Here is a 13,628-nt window from a genome sequence, read left to right on the forward strand (position 1 = left end):
GGGCCCGCTGATGGGCTCGCAGCTACTGTCCACGGGCCTCTGTCTCAGTCCTCAGCATCGCGCAGCTGAGAACTGAGTCGGCCAGCAGAGGAACGGGCCCCCTTCCCACGCGGGGCCCTTGTGCAGCTGCACCGGCTGCACATGCGGTATGTCCGCCCCTGTATGTACTGAGGTTGATTCTGGTGCTGTATATATGTCAGGGCTTGGTTCTAGTGCTGTATTTATGTACTGATGTTGGTTCTGGTGCTGTATATATGTATTGAGCTTGGCTCTTGTGCCGTATATATGTATGAGCTTGGTTGTGGTACTGTATACAAGTTTGAGCTTGGTTCTGGAGCTGTAATTATATAGGATATATTTGTAATAACAAACTTGCAGGGCAGATAGAATGGTTTTCAATTAATTGTATATTTCATGCAAACCTGTCTGGTAGTTTTAACCCCTTAAACCTCCACCATGCGGTAATACATGTTCTGACAATATTTCCAAATGTATGTTTTTTTTCAGACGCAGCAACATTTTTAAAATCAACTTTTAAAACGGCACACACTATATGCTAATTACTCATTAAAAGGTCATGGGGCGGTGCCGCTATCCTGAAGAGTCACATAATCCTGCCTCCAAACCCCCCTCTCCATGTTTGATTGACATCCCCCTGGCTGATACAACTTTCTTGGATGCGCCATTGCCTTGTACTACTTGGGGGAGTTGTGGCACTATGCACAAGAGGGGTCTGTGTGGCACTATATACAAGGGGCTGTGTCACACTACTAAGGGGGTTGTGTGGCACTATCTACTAGGGAGGCTCTTTGGCACTATCTACAAGGAGGAGGTGAGGGGCGCTATCTACAAGTGCGGTGTGACACTGCCTACAGGCGGGGCTGTATGGCACAATCTATAAGGGGGGATGCGTAGGGCACCTGGGGGGCCCCAGTCAAGAATTTGCTATGGGGCCCAGTCTTTCCTAGGGGCATACAAGCATTAAGAGGAATTTAGGACCATTACTACTTTCCAGTCCCCACAGAACTTGTCAAATAACATTTAAGGTGTTATTTACACAGGATTACCCCTGTACAAAAGATATATTAGGTCATGTTTATGACATAGAGGGCGGTCCCCTGCTCTACACCCCATAAATCCACCAGAGTAAAAGAGTTGCTGCAAAGAGCATCTGTAGCTCTAGAGAACTTGGCACAACCATAAATTACATGGTTGTTCATTGACTTCAGTGGGTATCAGGTGAAGCTACATTTTCCGGAGATAACATTCCTATAAATCAGGAGTATCATTGGATCTAGTGTGGAGTTGACCTAAGGGCTCATGCACACGACTGACCGGTTCATATGGAATCCATGGGTAAAGAAATTGTAGCATGTTCCATCAGATGCCATATTATAAAGGTATTCTACCCTTTAAGCATTGCTTCTAGGGAGAGTGCCTCCATAGAAAGATGTTGTGCAGAGGCACCATATGGCGACGCATAAAGTGCCTACAACTCTGTCGTGTGCAGAAGGCCTAACACTGTAATCTATGTAATATCTCATTTATTTTTAGATTCACTCAGGTTTTTACTTAAAACGTTACCTTGCACTGGGGATGTCAAGCCGCCCCTTCATCTGTAGAAATTGGTAGAAGTCCCCGCAGCTCATGTATTCCAGCCCAAGTAGCACGAGCATCTGTTACATAGAAGGGACATACCGCCATCATTGTTTACAGGGCATTATTTCTAAATCATGAGAACATCTACATTTACTATATACAATAGATCAGCATTAACATAGGCTAAATGGCAATTAGGACGTTTGTATTTGACATTAAATATGGATTCTGTCATTCCTGCACACCTCCCTATATCACCCTATGAGCCCTGCTGAATAAGCTATATGAGGGTATCCCCACCCCAAACACACCATGCAATTGATTTCCCTACTATTTCTCCAGCGATCATAAACATTGCTAAGAGCTGGAAAGTAATTGATGAGAAATTGTCTACTATATTATGGGTTATACAGCAGGCCCGTACTGACAGGAATTAGAGCAAAGTAGAGGTAAACATTTTTTGCAGAAATAAATTTTTAATCCATTTTTGTCTGTAACACAAAAAGGTTTAACCCCTTAGTGACCAGCCTATTTTAGGCCCTAATGACCAAGCTATTTTATTCGTTTTTCTATAGTCGCATTCAAAGAGCTATAACGTTCTTATTTTTTCGTCTACATAGCTGTATGAGGACTTGTTTTTTGCGGGATTAGTTGTGCTTTTTAATGGCACCATTTTTGGGTACATATAATTTTTATATTAACTTTTATTAACCTTTTTGGGGGGATTATTAAAAAAAACTGAAATTCCGCCATTGTTCTATGCGTTTTTAAATTGATGCCGTTCACTGTGCGACGTAATTAACATGTTACCTTTATTCTATGGGTCGGTACGATTACGGCGATACCACATGTGTAGAGGTTTTTTTATGTTTTACGACTTTTGCACAATAAAAACACTTTTGAACTAAAATTATTTGCTTTTGCATCGTCGCTTTCCAAGAGCCGTAATTTTTTTATTTTTCCATCAATGTAGTGATTTTTTGGGCTTGTTTTCTGCGGGACAAGACGTAGTTTTGAATGGTACTGTTTTGGGGTGCGTGGGACTTATTGATTCATTTTTATTATGACTTTTTGGGGGGGTAATGGAAAAAAATTGCAATTTCGCCATGGTTTTTTTTTTTTTTTTTTACGGTGTTCACTTTGCGGTTTAAATTACATATTAACTTTATTAATGGAGTCATTACGGTCACGGCGATACCACATATGTGTACTTATTTTTTTTTTTACACTTTTTCTAAATAAAACCACTTTTTATGGAAAAAAAATGGTTTTATTTATTTTTTTACTGTACTTTTTATTAATAATATTTATTTCACTTTGATGACTGATTTTATTAGTCCCACTAGGGGACTTTACTGTGCGATGTTCCGATCGCTGCTATAATGCTCTGGTATACTTCGTATACCAGAGCATTATTGCCTGTCAGCGTAGATCTGACAGGCAATCTGTTAGGACGTGCCTCCGGCGCGTCCTAACAGGAATAAGCCCCCGGCTGCCATGACACCCCATCGGAGACCCGCGATTTCATTCGCGGGCCGCCGATGGGTGACAGAGGGAGCGCACTCCCTCTGTAAACAAAGTTAAATGCCGCGGTCGCTATTGACGGCGGCATTTAACGGGTTAAACGGCCGCGATCGAAGTAAACTTCGATCGCGGGCGTTGGAGCAGGAGCTCAGCTGTCATCAGACAGCAGAGCCCCGGTTCCTGCCTGCACGGGAGACCCGTGCAGGACTTAGACTAGGCTGACGTGAAAAGGCGTCAGCCTAGCCTAAAGCCCATTAGTGACCGACGTAAAAAGGCGTATTAGTGGTCACTAAGGGGTTAAACAGAGAAACGCAACTCAATATTTATTGCGCAGATTCTGCAGTTTTTAGAAATATCCTGACTCAAACACCGGCCTAAGGCCAGATTCACACGAGCGTATTTGGTCTGTCTTATACGGTCTGTATGTCGCCCGCATTTCCCGGACCGAACACACTGCAGGGGGCCGGGCTCCTAGCATCATAATTATCTATGAAATGGGAAGAAGGAAAAAGGCTGGAACTGCCAAAACCGCACAATCGGAATGGGAGTATAAAAGAATGGCTTTCTTTCTATTTGGATAAATGCAGGTAAATTGCCACGGAGTTGCTCATCGAAAGTGTAGCAGAACCAGCTGAATATATAGTAGAAGAATGATCGAGGCACTCACCGAAGTGAGTGCCTCGATCATTCTTCTACTATATATTCATAATTATCTATGACACTAAGTGTCACTGATTCTCTGCGGGACATCTGTCCTTTACTGAAAGCATGATTACAGTACGCAACAGTTTTCCCGCAGCGAGGCCGTGACACCTAGTGTCATAGATAACTATGATGTTAGGAGCCCGGCTCCCTGCAGTGTGTTTGGTTCGGGTAATGCGGCCGACATACGGACCGTATATCACGGTCCGAACATGCTCTTGTAAATCCAGCCTGAGAAATGAAGGAGCACCTAGTGGATTTTTGGACCTCCTTTTTATTGGAATATATTTTAAGCACCATGTCAGGTTTGAAGAGGTTTGAAAGGATCTCATGGTGCCAAAACAATGGAAACCCCATTTGGGAAACTACAACCCACAAGGAATTTATATAGGAGTATAGTAAGCATTTTGACCCCACAGGTTTTTTGCTGAAATCATTGTAATTAGGCCGTGAAAAAAAAAAAAAAATCTCATAAAATGTCGTTTTAGCTAATATTTTTTCATTTTCATAAGATATAAAGGAGAAAAAGCACCCCAACATTTGTAAATCAATTTCTCCCGAGTTCGACAATACCCCATATGTGGTCATAAACTGATGTTTGGACACACAGCAGGGCTCAGAGGGGAGAGAGCACCATTTGGCTTTTGGAGCTTAAATATTGCTGGAATGGTTTTTGGGTGCCATGTCACATTTGCAAAGCCCCTTAGGGACCAAGACAGTAGAAACCTCCCAAAAGTGACTCCAGGAGAAAAAAAAAAACTAACATTTGTAAAGCAATTTCTCCCGAGTACGGCAATACCCAATATGTGGTGATAAACTGCTGTTTGGACACACGGCAGGGCTCAGAAAGGTAAGATCGCTATTTTGCTGGATTGTTTTTTGGCGCCATGTCGCATTTTCAGAACCCCTGAGGATTCCAGAGTTCAGGGGAAAGCTCTGAGATTTGACCTAATTTTGGAATCTTCACCCCTCAAGGTATTTATCATTTGCCTGGACATATGACAGGGTTCAGAAGTGTAGAGCAACATGCGCATTTGAGGCCTATTTTGGTGATTTTCGTTGCATTGGCCCACAATTGCGGGGGTCGGACATCAAATAGAAAAAATAAATCCCCAAGTACTGACCCCCATTTTGGAAACTACACCCCTTAAGGCATTTTGACCCAGTGTTTTTTTATTAGAAAATAATGTGCAGCGGATGGTGCAAAGTGAAAATTGCAATCTTCCACTGATATGCCATTTTAGTGCGCAATATATTATGCCTAGTTTGTGCCATTGAAGACAAATACATCATAAACTGTTAAGGGGGTTCTCCCGGGTATGGCGATGCCATATATGTAGATGTAAACTGCTGTTTGGGCACACTGTAGGGCTCGGAAGGGAGGGAGCGCCATTTAGAATTTGGAGCGCGGATTTTGCTTGGTAATAGTTCTGTTTGGGGTTTTTCTGGTACTTTAGTTTATAATGTGGGGGCATATGTAATCTGTGCGGAGTACATCAGGGCATAATAAGAGGGTATAATAATGGGGTAAATAAATAATAATCCACAGATGTGTGGCCGGTGTCGCACTCATAAATGGTGCCCGATTTTATCCCCGTTTTGTAACAAACTCTGCACCTTTTATGTCCCCATATTCTGAGAGCCAGAACTGTTTTATTTTTTCGCCAACGGAGCTGTGTTAGAGCTTATTTTTTTGCGGGACAATCTGTAGTCTTTATTGGGACCATTTTGTATCACCTTTTATCCCTTTTTTTTTTTTGCAAAGAAGGAGACCAAAAACCAGCAATTCTGACATTGTTCTTTTATTCTTTTTTTTTTTTACAGTGTTTACCATGCGCTATAAGTTCCATATTTACATTATTCTGCAAATCGATATCATATGTATATAGTTTTTTTATGTTTTGCAGCGTTTGCACAATAAAATCACTATTTTTTTAAATAATTTATTTTTTTGTGTCACCATATTCTAGCCCCATATTCTGAGAGCCATAACTGTTTTCTTTTTCCGTCAAAAAAGCTGTGTATGGGCTTGTTTTTTGCAGGACAGATTGTAGTTTTTATTTGTACTATTATGGGGTACATGAAACTTTTTGATCACTTTTTGCTCTATTTTTTTTTGGAGGGGATGGTGACCAAAAAACAGAGATTCTGGAATTGTTGTTTGGTTTTTACGGTATTCACCGTGCTGGAAAAATAACATGATAGTTTTATTATGATACTTATTATGGGGAAAAAAAGGCGTTTTTTGTCTTTTAACTTGAAACTTTTATTTTTATTTTTTTGTATAACACTTTTGGGCCTGATAGGCTTCCATACTTGGCATACCAGGAGGCCATTGTTGGGCCTCTGGTAGCCATAGCCACCATCGGCACCTCCACAATTGTGTTGCGGGGGTGCAGATTGGCTACAAACCATCTAGATGACCGCGGCATCTAAGGAGTTAATCAGCGGGAATCGGAACTAGCTTCAGTACCTGCCGTTACAGCAGGGTGTCAGCTGTAATATACAACTGACACCTGCTCGTGATGGCACAGTCTCAGCTTTTGAGCCCGATCCATCACTGTCACGTACAGTTACGTGCTGTTGCAGTAGGTCATTAGCTGCAACGACGTAACTGTACGTGACATGTTGTTAAGTGGTTAACATGACTATGTAAGCAAACAAAGGTCTCATATACGGCCATCATTTGCTGATCAGCACTGCTACAATTTATGGACCCTTTTTTCCTATTTTGTCAAAGAAAGTAATTTAAAATAATTTCTGAAATGCTATATAAAAATGTCAGCGGATAAAATTGGAAGTGGTCAGTGAACTAAAACCCCAATAAAGTTCTAAACAAAGGTGGCGGCAGTGCTTGAGTAGTGTCAAAGCCCTTGCAGTTCTGCTTGGATGGGAGATTCAATATTTAGCACATGGTATATGCAAAAAGCGAGCACCATATCTCATTGCCATATGAGGGTAATTTTTTTGTGGGACGTGTGGTAGTTTTTCACAGCACCATTTTATTGTGCCATATAATGTACTGGGAAACTTGAAAATTAACTTTTTTTGGGTTTGGTTTCTACGGCGTTCACCGTGCCGTAAATATGACATGATACCTTTATTCTGCTGGTCAATACAATTACGGCAATACCAAATTTTTATTATTTTTTTATGTTTCACTACTTTTACAAAGAAAAAACTAAGTGTTAAAAATAAAATTTGTTGTGTCACCATTTTCTTAGAGCCATAACTTTTTTCTTTCTATTGAACGAACTGTGCAACCTGTGCTTTTTTTTAGTACTATTAGGACTTTTTGATCACTTTTTATTCCAATTTTTGTGAGAGATAAGGTGACAAAAAACATCTAAAAGGTTAAACGAGTGGGAACCCGCTAGTTTCACTGAAGTTTCAGCTGTTTCATACAACCAACACGCTTATCTTATGGAGGAGGGTCCGCTTAATACTCCTTGTCCGACCTCCGCCATAAATATACGGTGGATGTTGAAGCGGTTAAAGGCTTATATGAGATTGGAAAATTGTAGCAACTTTCGTCCAGTAACAGCACCACTCTTGTCCATAGGCTGGTATTTCCGCATAGCGTTATTACCTTAGATGGGGCTGGGCTGCAATACAACACACAGCCCATATACAAGAGTGGCGCTGTTTCTAGAAGATAACAGCCAAGTTTTTCTAATTTCAAATAACCGCTTTAGTACTTTCTGCTCCATGCACGCTAACGGAGCGTGAAACCATCCACCATGAACCTTCTGACTGGCGATCTATTCTGGTGACATCTATATTTATCGATATATGTCTACAGAAGCAGAATATTTTTTGAACACTACAAAATCCACAGTAAGGCCATGTTCACACAGGGTGGATACACTGCGAAAAAGTACACATCATATCCGCCCTGAAACCCGCAGGGAATTCCGGACTAAAAAAAACAGCATTAAATTGTGGTGCAGTTTTTGGGCAGAATGTCCGCTGCGGAAAACAGTGGTTGAAAAAAAAAAAAAAAAAAGCTTATACTTACCCCAGTCTCCGTAGTAATGGCGAAGCATCCCTCTGTAGTTCGTGCAGACATTTCATATCCTGTGACTGCTGCAGTCTGCGATTGGCTGTAGCAGTCACTTGGGATGAAACATAATTCCAGGAGTCCGACCTGGACGGAGAACAGGGGGACGCGTCTCTATGACTGTGTAGACCAGGGTAAGTATAAATATATATTTTTTCTGAGTTGCGATTTTTACAGCAGAAGCGCAGCTTTTTCACCGCAAAAGTCGTAACATATAGCTCTTTGTTGCAGGTTTCACCTCCTATTGAATTCAATGGGGAAAACCTACAACAGAGCAGCGATTCCGCAGCATAAATTGACATGTTGCAAATTAAAAAACCACAGGGCAGGTAAATTCATGAAGGGTTTTTCGGCAGATTTTTTACGCAGCATATGGATGAGATATGTTCAAATCTCATCCACTCTGCTGCTACTGTATTAAGGTGTGGATTTTCCGCAATGAAATCTGTTGCAGAAAATCTGTAGTGTTCACACTACATGTGGACATACTCTAGCTGTATATATAACAGTGAAGTCTGTGTTACGTACGGGGACATTTGATAATAAGAACATGGTCACTACTGTACCTTGGTCTGGAATGCGAAGTCTGCGTGGACAAGGAAGGGGCTCCCAGATGCCTGCTGTAAGACTCGGTTTTCCACCAGTACATCCGCCTCATCGCAGTCGGCAAGCAGGGCTCTCTTGCTGATGATCTTAACAGCATACTTCTGATGGTTAGAAGCATCCTCCGCCAACACGACCTTTCCAAAACTTCCCTGCCCGAGCACGTGATGGAATACTAATCTCGCTCTGATGTTATTCGAGATGATGCTTCTAGAGCGGGTTGGCCGAACACTGCTGTCCTCTATCAGGGTGAAAAATAATAGGAAACATGAGAAGACATTAAAAGGAAATTTATGAAATTATAAAAAATTGTAATTATTATTTTATTTCTTTTTATACATTACATATTACAATTAAGTATTATGTCCCCTAATATTTTTTTTAATTAATACTTTTACATTATTTAGGGGCTGCCATTTTTATTAGCATTGGATTATGTGTCTCTTTACGACACATGCACAGATTTTATACGGCACATACAGGCCATAGGAGAGTTGGGACGGGAGCCGACCCTATCTCCTTTGCTGGTGCCATTCTAGCTGTGAACTGAGGATGCTCTGTGGCATGTGTAGTTCACAGTAACACTGCATAGGAACTAGTTTCTAGGGGGAAGGCCGGCACCATTTTATTGAAAATCGAAAGCCACGGCCATACATTATTATGACAACTTCCGCCCGCGGCTTCGAGCAACACAGGGAAGCGGAGGAGCAACTGCAGCAGAGATGCAGGGGCGGCAGGAACACAGCAGGTACTTTATTAGGGTGGCCGGCGGGTGAGGAGGGGCTGCATGATATGAGGGGGGGTTGTGTGGGGGTAAATTTGTGTAGAGGGTTTGTGTGAGTGGTTTGGGGAGTGGCTACATGTTTGTTTGGTGTGGGGGGGCATTTGGTGAGCAGCGGCTGCATGTTTGTTGGGGGGGGGATTTGGTGAGGAGCGGCTGTATATTTGGTGTGGGGGGTTTGGTGAGCAGCGGCTGCATGTTTGGTGTGGGTGCGGGCTCTGGTGAGAAACGGTAGCATGTTTGGAGTGGAGGGGTTTGGTTAAAAGTGGCTGCATACTTGGTGTGGGGGGGTTTGGTGAATGGTGGCTGCATGTTTGGTGTATGTGTGGGTTTTGGTGAGGAGCGGCAGCATGTTTGGTGAGGAGCGGCTGCTTTATTAGTGTGTCAAGGTTTTGATGGGGAGTGGCAGCATGTTTGGTGTGGATGCGGGGTCTGGTGAGAAACGGTAGCATGTTTGGACTGGGGGGTTTGGTTAAAAGCGGCTGCATGCTTGGTGTGGGGGGGGGGGTTTGGTGAGGAGCGGCTGCATGATTGGTGTGGGGGGGTTTGGTGAGGAGCGGCTACATGTTTGGTGTGTGGGTTTTGGTGAGGAGCAGCGGCATGTTTGGTGTGTGGGGGCAGGGCCAGCATCGCTGCCGTCGTCACAGCATCACAGTTCATATATGGACAGTGATGTCAGGAGGAGAGAAGGAGTCCCTGGCAGAGTGCTAGCGGCTCTGCTCCGGGATTCCGTCTCTGCGAAAGCCCCTGACATCACTGTCCATATATGGACAGTGATGTCAGAGGGAGAGAAGGAGTCCCAGGCAGAGCTCTAGCGGCTCTGCTCCAGCATTTAGTCTCTGGGGAAGCCCCTGACATCACTGTCCATATATGGACAGTGTTGTCAGGAGCAGAGCAGTGTCCCAGGCAGAGTGCTAGTAGCACTCTGCCCGGAACTTTGGCTCTGGGGTGGCCCCTTACATCACTAGCCGTATATGGATAGTGATGTCAGAGGCTTCCCCAGAGCTGGAGTACCGGAGCAAAGCCTTTACTAGCGCCCTGCCCAGGACTTCGGCTCTGCTACGAACCACTATTTATATATGGACAGTGATGTCAGGAGCAGAGTCGGAGTCCCAGGCAGAGTGCTAGTAGTGCTCTGCCCGGGACTATAGCTCTGGGGTTGCCCCGACAATGTGTGGTACTACCAGAGAGGGTGGCTGTGTGGCACTACCAGGGAAGGGGGTCTGTGTGGCACTACCAGGGAGGGGGACTGTGTGGTCCTACCTGGGAGGAGGGGGCTGTGTGGCACTACCGGGGGGTGGGGGTTGTGTGGCCCTACTTGGAAGGTGGGGGCTGTGTGGCACTACCTGGGAGGTGGGGGCTGTGTGGCACTAACTAGGAGGTGGGGGCTGTGTGGCACTACCTGGGAGCGGGGGCTGTGTGGCACTACCGGGGAGGGGGGCTGTGTGGCACAATCTACAGAGGACACTAAATTTATGGGGGTACAAACTGGGGGCTTAACTTCTATATGGGGGCATAAGCAGGGCCTAATGTCTATATGGGGGCACAAAGTGACGTTTTCTGCCATTTTACTGCTGTCGTGAGTTCCCCCGCAAAGGGGCCTACTAAGTCTGTGTCGACCGAGGGCCCACATAAACCTGGAGCCGGCCCTGTATGGGGGTTTTGGTGAGGAGCGGCTTCATGCTTGTTTGGTAGATAGGTCAACCTATTGTATATCCACACTGATCTTCTGGGTATATGCTTACTCTGTACACTTTTCTTTCAGTTTCTGTCTGACTGTTTTGAATAGATTTTTGAACTGTATTTTGTTCTGTCATGTACGTCTAGCTTTTCTACCTTGATGTCCATTTGCAATAGATTTCTTTGCTGCATTTCATAAGTATGTTGGAAATATTGGAAAAATGTTCAATAAAAAATGATTGATTTAAAAAAAATGGTCAAAGAGGGATGTCTAAGCGGAGTGCAGTCAAAATGTTTAACCATCATATCTAATTCCCATATCTAATATCTAATTCTCTTTGTGGTTCTCTGCCATGGGGAAACATTTTTCCCTCTGGCGGATGATTTTTCCGTTGACAAGTAGCAGAGTTATATAATGGGGAATTATTTTTCTCCGACATGTACCGGAGAAAACGAAAATCCGACATGTACCTGCCAACGAAAATCATCTGCCAGAGGGAAAAATGTTTTCCCATGGAGGAGCACAATGAAAGCCTCACCTGGTAATCAGACATGACAAACATAATTTCCCACCAAGTAAAGGTACGTTCACACGCTTACTAAAAAACTTCTGAAAATAAGGAGCTGTTTTTAACGCGTGTTTTTCGTGGCGTTTTTTTACTGCCTTTTTTGGCGCTGTTTTTCTATAAAGTCTACGAAAAACAGCTCCAAAAACGGCTCAAGGAGTTACATGCATTTCTTTTTGCAGGCGTCTTTTTACGCGGCCGTTTTGAAAAACGGACGCATAAAAAAACATCCCGTCGGAACAGAACACCATTTTTCCCATTGAAATGAATGGGCAGATGTTTGGAGGCGTTCTGCTTCTGATTTTTAGGCCGTTTATGACCCGAAAAATGGCCGAAAATAAGCCGTGTGCACATACCCTAACTCTAAGGCAAAATTCACACGAACGTGTGCGTTTTGCACGCACAAAAAATGCAGCGTTTTGCGTGCATTGTAGTTCCGTGTGTCATAAGTGTTTGGAGCGTGGCTGCGTGATTTTCACGCATATGCCAACCTTATGACACACGGTTTTGATGCTTAGAAACTGCAATGAATGTGGTGGTTTTTTTTCCCTTCATTTATTCATTGGCCTAAGGGTCAGTTCACACATTGCGTAAATACTGCGGAATTAGTTGCGGAAAATACACAGCACATACAGTAGCAAAGCGGATGAGATAAAACAAATCTCATCCACACGCTGCGTAAATACTGCGCGGAAAGAACACTCAGAAATTGACCTGCGGTGCAGAGTTTTAATCCGCAGAATGTCAATTGTATTTGCCTAAACGCCGCTTATTTGTTGCGGTTTTTCCCCATTCAGTTCAATGGGGAGGTAAAACCCGTAACAAATAGCAGTTGTTGAGTTTTTTGCAGCAGGTTCGCAGTGATTCCTCCGCAAGAAACGCAACTCAGAAAGAAAAAATCTTATACTTACCCAGGAGTCTGTGTTTCTTCCTTCAGGCCGGCCTCCTAGGAGGACGTTTCAGCCTATGTGAATGCTGCAGCCAATCACAGGCTGTAGCTGCGTTCACATGGGATGAAACATCATCCCAAGAGGCCGGCCTGGATGACGTCAGAGGGCAGGCCTTCTGGGATGATGCTTCATCCCATGTGACCACCACTGCAGCTAATCACAGGCTGCAGCGGTCTCCTAGGATGAAGCGTCATCCCAGGAGGCCGCCAGCTGTCCACAGTGGACATTATGGGCGAAATGCCTATGCCTATGCCCAGACGCCTTGCCCAACAGCCCCCATAGTATAATGCTCCCATAGCTGCCCCCACACATTATAATGCCCCATAACGTATAATGCCCCCCCACAACAGCCCCATACCGTATAACGCTCCCCATATCAGCCCCCACAGTATAATGCCCCACAAAGCTGCCCCCATACATTATAGTGCCCCCATATCAGCACAATGCCCCCCATATCGGCTCCCCATACAGTATAATGCCCCCATATCGGCTCACCATACAGTACAATGCCCCCATATGAGCTTCCCATACAGTATAATGCCCCCCATATGAGCTCCCCATACAGTATAATGCCCCTCCATATCAGCTCCAATACAGTATAATGCCTCCATATGAGCTCACCATACAGTATAATGCCTCCATATCAGCTCCCCATACAGTATAATGCCCCCATATCAGCTCCCCATACAGTAAAATGCCCCCACCATATCAGCTCCCCATACAGTGCAATGCCCCCCATATGAGCTACCCATACAGTACAATGCCCCACATATGAGCTTCCGATACAGTATAATGCCCCCCATATGAGCTCCCCATACAGTATAATGCCCCTCCATATCAGCTCCCATACAGTATAATGCCTCCATATGAGCTCCCCATACAGGATAATGCCCCCATATATTCTCCCCATACAGTATAATACCCCCATATCAGCTCCCCATACAGAAAAATGCCCCCGATATGAGCTCCCCATACAGTATAATGCCCCCCATATGAGCCACCCATACAGTAAAATGCCCCCCCATGAGCTCCCCATACAGTATAATGCCCCCCATATGAGCTACCCATACAGTATAATCCCCCCATACAGTATAATGCCCCCATATATTCTCCCCATACAGTAAAATGCCCCCCATATGAGCTCCCCATACAGTATAATGCAC

This window comes from Rhinoderma darwinii, chromosome 3 (assembly GCF_050947455.1).
Source record: "Rhinoderma darwinii isolate aRhiDar2 chromosome 3, aRhiDar2.hap1, whole genome shotgun sequence".
Classification (NCBI taxonomy): Eukaryota; Metazoa; Chordata; class Amphibia; order Anura; family Rhinodermatidae; genus Rhinoderma; species Rhinoderma darwinii.